Source organism: Typopeltis vanoorti, chromosome 24, assembly GCF_054136105.1.
Source record: "Typopeltis vanoorti isolate ZY-2024b chromosome 24, IOZ_Tvanoo_1.0, whole genome shotgun sequence".
NCBI lineage: Eukaryota > Metazoa > Arthropoda > Arachnida > Uropygi > Thelyphonidae > Typopeltis > Typopeltis vanoorti.
In genome coordinates, this window is record NC_143572.1 from 28,059,395 (window position 1) to 28,069,027 (window position 9,633).

The following is a 9,633-nucleotide window of genomic DNA, read 5'->3' on the forward strand; positions in this document are numbered from 1 at the left end:
TTCGGTAAAGTACTTCATCAAACATATCTGTAGCCTTCTTAAACATTATTATTTATTTATTTTTTAAATATTTTTGTTCACGAACAGCTGATTATCGTGAGGAGACACTTTTGGCGAATGTCAACATTCTAAAAGGTTTTACTGAATACCAAATGTTTGTTTTTACTACTGTCTAAATTGATTAAAATCTACGCCAGGTTTTAAAAAAGGTGAATGTTACCTATCTTATTGGCATGAATACCCTTTTTTTCATGTTTAACTGCGATTCATTATACTGTTAAAATAAATTAATTCCACGTTTTCCTACATGAACTATCATCCCCCTTGATTTGCAGATATGTTTGCGTATCTTCTCATCATCTCCTGTCATCTCCACCCAGGAAGTTAAGGATCACTATTTGAAATCCATAATAGTCAAACCAGCACCTGATTTAAGGTTTTTGGTGCCCAATTTATAACTTTTTAAGATGTTCTCCTCTAGTGTGTAAATTTTAGGTTATCTATATTGAGGTAGACGGCCTCCATAGCTCAGTTTTATACACGAATGACCAGGGCTCGAATTCCTTATCTTATGACATGAGGAACCTTTATCAGCTCTCATCAATAAAATGGGAAGTTGGTTGGTCTCATGCGGTGACCAGAAACTACATTTCTTTTCTCCCTCAGAACAGACAAACGGGTCCAGTGAAAATGCAATTTACAGCCATAAATACTTGCCATTACTGGATGCAGAGTGACTTATGGGATCTATTAATTGATCCTAATCAGGGGGACTATCTGTTCTACGGGACCATTTTGCGTAAATCCGGCCCTGTCTAAACCCGACAGTTGGCAACACCCTCCGCATTTTTGTTAACAATGTAATGACTCTATGTTAATAATAATAATAATAATAAACATGGAAAATGTAAAGTATTCAAGAGGATTCACACTGAGTGGAAGAATGGAGTTGTCATTCATTAATTTCCTCATTTCAGAGAAATTCGAATTCATCAGAACTCAGTCTCTTGGAATATTGAATAAATTTTTAAGGAGAGAAAACGTATTTTACATTGGAAAATTAGATTCGTTCTAAATAAGCACTAAGCTGCCTCCGTGGCGCAACCGGTTATGATGTAAATAATTATTATTAACTTTTGCAAAGTTGTTAAAAAAAAAAAAACCCGGTTAGCGCGTTCGGCTGTTAATCGAAAGGTTGGTGGTTCGAATCCACCCGGGGGCGATTATTATTATTATTATTTTTTTTTTTGAAAAAAAAAATATAATTTTTGATTAGGTTAAATTTTAAACAATGGGTCCGAAGATGCTAATGTTATGAGTAGGAAATTCAAGAAAACTACTCAATGTTTTTTTCTGTGTGTGTGTGGGGGGGGGGATCTCGCAAATGGCACCTCGAGATGTTATCTCATTGAATTGTTATTCAAAGGCTTTGCCATGCTTATTTCTTACAATAAATCAAGACACCGTTGAAAAGAAATCAATTTTAAAATCTGCCCCACCTAGTATGTAGAAAATTCATCGAAAGTTAATTCAAGAATCAACAAATAATTGATAAAGCAGAGATCGAATCGCAATTCCATGAACATCTACAGTTCATCGTAATAGGGAATAATCGAAGAAGGCAATTCGCCGAAACACGAACGAAACAGAGAATCCATTAAAATGACTGATTGAGATCTAAAATCTTTTCAGTATAACACTATTTAAATCACTGAAGGTGTTATCGACTGCTACAGCACGTATTCTTTCATTAATAGTGAACTGTTTTTTTTTCCTTTTTTTTCTTCAATTTTTATTGTTATACTCTTTGCTTTTCCGGTTATGAAGGAACCAGCTTCGTTATAACCAACAACTCATTCCCAATGTACAGTAGCGAACAAATTAATCCGAACACTCACATTTTAAAGAAAAATTTTAATTTCGCAAGAAAATAAGTATAAAAATTAAACTTCAATTTTACTTAATAATTTACACGTGCTTCTCTGTTCCTAATAAGCTCATTAATTCGCTTAGGCATGGACTCGACCAACGTAGAACACATTTTTCTTATTTCTCGGTTAGCGAGTTTGGCTTTTAACCGAAAGGTTGGTGGTCCGATTCCACCCAGTCACTTTTTATTTATTTATTTATCTGGTATATTATAACTTGACTTTAATTTTGTATACTTCTCAAGAATTTATGCCTTTCAATCAGAAGTATAATTTACTGAATTGAGAAAAAAAAAAAGTAAGAAAAGTGACTTCGAATACCTCAGAAAACCAAATACTTTCAGTTATTTACGAATGTGATTCTGCGTTTTTTCCCATGACGGTATTCTTTTGCAGTGTTGATTTTAAGATTTCGGATATCCAAGAGCCAAACATTATTTAGGGATCCTATTATGACCTTAAAAATAGCATTAAACTAAAAATATTGACAAAACTCCTTTTATATAAAAAAGGTCATTCTAAATAAAAAAGAAAATGATAAATATAATATTAGAAATCAATAATTCGTAAAAGTAATAAATTTTTTCTATTAGATCCCCTTAAAATTCAAGATTGGAACGGTAACTCTTTATAAACCAATTCTAAAGATATAATACGCTAGAAGGATCTGTTGTATGTGCTTGGTAGCTCCTAATAATTCGTTCCATAAAATATTCGGATGAAAAAAACATTTTATTCAGATCTGATAATATACAGTGTGATATTCTTCATAGATACAATTTACCATAAATATATAAAAAATTAAAAGTTTCGTTAACACCATGGAAAAGATAAATAGTAGTACTGGTAAAAACGCAAGTTTTTACCAGTACTACTACTACTATTTACCATAAATATTCTTTGGGAATAATACGTTAACTAATAATACGTTAGCCTGCCTTTTAACTATCTTCTCCAGTTACATAGGAGTACACCTTTAACATATAGATTAACCCTCTGAGGTAATTGCTTGGAAGTTGGTTTAAGGTAGGAATATCCAACCTATGGCGCATGCGCCAAAAGTGGATCATTGAACCACAATGATAATAATAAAAAACTAAGCCTATTTACGCAAAAGTATTAACCAAAAACCGATTTGTAGAAAAAAACAATAAGTAAAACTTGGTAATTATTTTTAGCGATTTTATTGTTTCGGGCACATCTTTTGAACATTCGCATGTTTGATCCTGAGGCGCTAAGCATTAGTAACATCGGTGCGTCGCAGATTTTTGTCAGTCGGTTTACAAGTGATACCCATGCGCTACGGAGTTGTGCTTTGTTCGTTCTTTGTGAACATTTTTGTACTTTATCGAAAATTAAGCCTTGTTTTTATATTAAATCAATATATCGTGTCTATATTAACATATTACAGGGAGTTTTTAAGGGCACAAGAGTCGTGCGGTGCATCTGAACTCGTATACGTGAAAAAATTGGCACATGGAAGTAAAAGGTCGACCATCCCTGCTTTAAACTTATTGGCACAAGAAGTGCAATAGACCATACTGCGCCAAACCACAACTTATAAATGACTCACCAGCTTTGTTTTAGGTGAGAAATGACTCATGAGCGCATTACCTTCTAAAGGGGATCAGTTTCTAACTGGAATTAGTTGAGTGCACTTGTGTCATTTTTCATGCTAAATCAACACTTAATCAGAAAAGTACATTGCTCTGTTTTCTGATTATTTTGTTTTTAATTTTGTCAAATTTTGGTCTCTTACCAACATGCCGCGTAAAGCTTTCTCACTAGATCCAATCCCAAAGAAAATGGATATCAACAGACAGACAAACCAAGAATATGATACTGTATTATTATAAACCAAAGGTGGATATCAAGTATTCTAAGCTGCAGATCCTTCTCTGCAGATTGTGGATCAGACCATAAGCTAATATTAGCAAACCTAAGAATAAAGTTAAAATCTGGAAGCACTTTTAGAGTCAAAAGGAGACTGAATGTAAAAAAACTACAAGACAACAATATTCTAAGAAAATATCAACGAACTAGATAAAAACCTGAAGGAACTACCAAAACAGAATATAAACATCGAAGAACATTGGTGCAAATTAAAGGAAATATGAAATTCGGCAGAAAAAACAATAGGTTACACAGAAAGAGAAAGTAAAAAGGATTGGATCTCGAATGAAGTAAAAAGGTTAAGCGATCAAAGGAAAAGCATGAAACTAAAACAGAATTATAACAGAAATGAATATAATAGATTAACCAGAGAAATTAGAAAACTAGTTAAAAGACAAGAACAACTGGTTAGAAGAAAAATGCGAAATGGCAGAAAAGCTATCAAAAGAAAATAACCTTCATGGATTATATAAACAAATTAGTAAGACACGGACAATAAAAAGTATAATGATCAAAAACAAAGAGGGACAACTAATTGAAAGTAAAACAAAAAGAATGGCCAGATGGGAAGAATACTGCAAAGATTTATATAATAAAAACAAGCTCCCAGGATATTACGATTCCAGCCACTGAAATGGAAGAGGAAACAAATATCTTTACCAAAGAAATAATAGCACACAGCATAGAAAAACTCAAAACTAGGAAAGCACCTAGTTTTGAGTTTTTCCGCATGTATTTGATCAATGCCACATTGATCAAATACATGCAGAATTCTTAAAAGCAGGAAAGGAACACTTTTGGAACCATTAAAAACATTATTTGAAAGGATCTACAAAAATGAAGCAGTGCCTACTGATTGGACCAAATCAGTCATAACTCATATATACAAAAAAATGAGATAAAACAGAATGCAATAATTACAGAGGCATTAGCCTCCTCAGTATTCCAAGTAAGGTTTTTACGAAAGTACTCCAAAAACAAATTAAGCCATATATAGAACTGGCACTAGGAGAAGAACAAGCCGGTTTCAGACCAGGGCGAAGCACAATTGATCAACTATTCACCTTAAGACAGCTAATAGAAAAGACACTAGAGGACAACCAAAGTTGCTACATAAATTTCATAGACTTTCGTCAGGCATTTAATTCAATCCGTAGAAGAGAACTATGGAAAACTATGGAAGAATTTGGAATTCTCAACAAAACCATAAGAATAATAAAGAATCTGTTCGAGAAATCTGAAAGTGCAATACGAATGGAGGACACCTTAACCAACTGATTCCACACAGAGAGCGGAGTAAGACAGGGATGCAATCTGTCACCAGACCTGTTTAATCTTACACTGGAAGAAGCAACCAGTAAGGCCTTAAAAATGAAGACTCCGGAATCAAAATATACGAGAAAAATGTGAAAAATTTAAAATTTTTCACATTTGATAAAATAAAGGAGGCGTGTATAAAATCTGAATTAAACATAAATATAGACAAAACAACAATTATGCAAATAGGAAAAAGAAGCACCATTCTGAAAATTGAAATTGATAGTAAGAATCTAGAGCAGGTAGAAAACTTCACCTACCTTGGAGGAGTTATTGAGTACAATGGTGAAATTATAAAAGATATAAACAGACGAATCAGTCAAGCATCTCAAACTTTTGGACGACTTAATAAAATATGCAAGTGTCAAGAGACATCAAACAAGTAACAATCTATGAAAGAATGGTCCTCCCAATACTCCTCTATGGAAGTGAATGCTGGAATCTCAAAAAGGCTGAAGAGAAAAAATTATTAGTTTCTGAAATGGGTTGGCTAAGATTACTTGGAGTATCTCTGCTGGATCGACTAAGAAACGAAGACATAAGGAAACAACTAAAACAAGAATTAACAATAATAGACAAAATCCAAGAAAGAAGACTGCGATGGTTTGGCCACGTGACCAGAATGGGAACAGAAAGACTACCATCTAAAGCCCTGAATACAACGATGGAAGGTAAAAGATCCAAAGGACTGCCCAGAATTAGATGGATAGACAAAATAAAAGAGAACCTGAAAACCAAATCACAACAAGCGACACCAAACTGGACAGAATTGTTCGGACTCTCCCGGGACAGACAGAAGTGGAAAGAGTTCATTCGGCCTCATCATCATGATGGAAGAGAGAAGAAGAAGAAGATCCAATCAAAGTCCATTCGTCCAATACCAGCCATCGGCTTTGGCGGAGATAACTGGAATAACGAAATTTAGTATTGCACGCATGATACAACACAAGATAAAGCGCAAGAAGAATGGACACTCCGTGGAAAAGAGGCAACAACCCAAAAACGGAAGCATGAAATACCCTGATGTTGGAGGAGGCCCTAAATCAGTGTTTCTCCGTCAGTGGCGCACTCAGGATTTAATCTTGGTTGGGGGGGGGGGGGCAATTGAGTAAACGAATTGAGAATACACACTACGCATCGCATACGACCTATGACTGAGCATCTGCAATGATCGCTAATTCATAAGCAATATAGAAATAGAAGCCACGAGACAACATAAATAAAAAAGAAATGAATTTTAATTAGGAAACGATTTTTGGAAAATTTTTCTAGCGTTTGTTTTCCTTTTTTGGGGGGACAGGGCCCCTTTCCCCCCCTGTGGGTGCGCCACTGTTCTCCATTATAACTGGACGAGGACTGTATGTGTATTAGTGATCCAATATTAAAAATGAAGTCAGATGAGCCAGCTAAGAAACTGAGTTATGACGATTTTAAACCTACAGATAGTTGGTTGTCTCGATGGAAAAGGCATGATTTTAAATTCAAGTTACATAAATTAAATATTTAAATATCATTTTTTTTTTCTAATGCATTGTGTATTCGGTTTTAATAGAATTACATTGATGGACAACAGATCTTTGTTGATACAGACGATGAGGAAAATATAAATGGGTACATATTTCGCTATTAATTCATTTGAATAAATAATTCATTGCCCAGTAAAATGTTAGTTTATATTTTTTTTATATACTTTTAAACCTTAAGATGAAACTTCTGATAATTGGGTCGGCCTCTTAATTTAACCAAAATGTTCAAGTCTTGATATGTCCCAATTAACAGGAATCTGATATATACAATCAAAATGATGTAGGGCACCGGCTGGTTTTGAACCACCAGTCATTTAATTAACAGCCGAACCCGCTAACCGACTGCACCACGGAGGCTTTGTTCAACTGGATTTTTTTATTGGACAATAATAAGATTTTCTTTTACAGATTATCAACATACAATCTGTAAAACTTAGAGACCTGGCTGGTCCAGGGATTAACTATCCACTCTACAACCAACAAGCTGTGAGTTCGTATCCTAGGAATCCATGGATGTTTGTGACCATAGTGGACTGCTCTAAGCTAGTTATGAAAGTGTTGAATTAATTAACATCGCATTCAGTAAAAAAAATAAAATAAGATGAAATATAAAAAAAATCCAATTTATCCCACAAATTTCACCGATTGTCATTGCAAACATCGCAAATGAACTGGATATTAGTATACTCTTAACTTAAAAACTGAGAGAACATCTTTTCGATAAAAATATGCATTGAAAATCTGCAATACATAATGTAATTACAATCTCCGAGAACGCTTGCAAGAACTGGTATGAACAACAGGAATTGTTCATACCAGTTCTTGCAAGGTCTCAGTTACGAATCGATAATTGCAGCTGTATTTCCTTACTCATCAGGTATTTTTAAAAATTCGCATCCTAAACTTTTAATTTATGAAGCACATTAAACTGGGCAACAATGTATATTAGGCGATAGTTTACACTGAACATGCTTAAACGTATTCTTTAAAACACATTACCTGGGGTTTACAAAGGTTAACGGCATTAAACTATGATATTAGAATTCCCCACCGGGGGTATGAAAAGTTTTACTTTTAGTTAATAACTAAAATCCTTAACCGATTGCGTCAATACAAAGATCTCTCATTTAATCTACCCAATTAGTTAAAATAAATGTAATATTTTTGTCTTACTAAGGTGAATATTCCAAATGAACAAGCATAACGCATTGGTCTTGTACGTTTGGCTGTTTCGGCAGTAATTCAACCACTAATATAACCACAACTCCATAAACGTTTCATTAATAAAACAACAACAACAACTTGGTTTCAATCCTATCTTCGAAGTGAGAAATGTTTATCAGGACTGAGACTGGATAACTTTATAAGTCATCCAATTTTCGTCGAGTTTTTCCTTCCTCCTAGAAAGTGAGATTTTTAATTTCTTAAAATAAACCATACGGAGAACACACGATTTGTAGGCAAAATTTAATGCAAGAAATCGAGTAAACTGCAAATGATACTTATCTGTTATACTTATGAGCTGGACTGGGTTTTATGTTGTTTGATTATGGACGAAGTTAATGAGGCTATCATGTCTCTCTGTTAAGTGATTATAGTTGAAAATCATTTGAGGTTTTTAAGTCATACCAATCAACGCAACAGAATTCGTTCAATCGAGTACGAAAAACATTTGAATTTTAGAACCAGTGTGCAGGGTAACGAAAAGAGCTCATTTAAGAGAAATCAAAAGAATTAGTTGGCATTCATTCTGTTATTTTAGAATTTCTAATACGTATAGAGATTATCCCCTCTCAAGACCGAATTAATTGTCACAAATATCAAACATGATATTTTTCGGTTGTGAAAGCAGTTTAGTGAAAAATGAAGGAAAGATTAACTTTTGTGAAACCCAATCATGCTTCTGATGCGATTACTGTAGAAAGTACTCAAAGAGAACGGATGCGAAAGCCTCCGTGGCGCAATCGGTTAGCGCATCCGGCTGTTAACCGAAAGGTTGGTGGTTCAAATCCACCTGGGGGCGATGAAGTTTTTTTTTCTATCAAAAATCATTCAGTTGTGGATGTATTAAAGTAAACACATCCAAAGTTGTAAGTTAAGGGGCCGAAACTTATTTATCGTACTGGTAAAAAAGCATCTTACACATTAAAGGAATTCAAAACTTGAAAATAACATTATAATTCAGTAGTAAAGGGAATGTTTCCAGGTTTCTATGTAAAAATACTGCATAGAAAGAGAATTTTTTTCTTCTTCCTTGTTCCCTCTTTTACCTTCCGGTGTCGAGGGTTTTCTATTCATTTAATCGCAACCGTACACAAGGATAAGGTGGTTGGCTCTATGCCTCCCAGTGTATCTTACGTCTGTAGAGACGTTGAGTTCTCAAGGCCGGTTTGCATGCTTGCGGGGTGAAAAACCCTAAATAAACTGGGGAGAAAAACTCTGCAGTCGACGTCCGGCTAACTTGCCTATGTCTGAGAAAGATCCTAAGCTCCTCACGTCAGCGACGGGAATCGAATCCAGGACACTCCTTTCCCAGGCATATGGTTGTGAAGCGTATAGCCACTCGGCTAACCGCGCGGATTTTCAAATGTTTCAGAACTTAAAGTATAGTATCTGATATCAGGGTTTTAGTCTTAGCGTACATGAGCACCATGGATAGGCGAAGAGTTAGATAATGTGAAAACCTTTCTCTAGAGAAAAAAAATATGACATTTTTGAAGCTACCGCAGGCCTTCAAGAACCATCTCAGATATGGACATCAGAATCCTTTACTACCTTCTATGAGCCAAATTAGCTGGCTTTCAAAGTCAATCCAGATAAGCTTCTTTCATTCAGTAAAGATTTGAGAGTTCTCCTTCGAAAAAATTAATTTATTGAATACTTAATATTTTCTGTTCTTCTTAATATACTGTACGATATGCACTTAATTTAATTAAGTTTAAAAAAATTAATTATTATTTAAAACTTTT

At 34.5% G+C, this 9,633-nt stretch overlaps 1 non-coding gene across 1 annotated transcript; it reads left to right on the forward strand.

Annotated features, from left to right (window-relative positions):
- Nucleotides 1-8,613: 8,613 nt before the first annotated feature.
- TRNAN-GUU (transfer RNA asparagine (anticodon GUU)) lies at nt 8,614-8,687 on the forward strand. The gene has a single exon. It is a non-coding gene; the product is annotated as a tRNA-Asn (tRNA).
- Nucleotides 8,688-9,633: the final 946 nt, after the last annotated feature.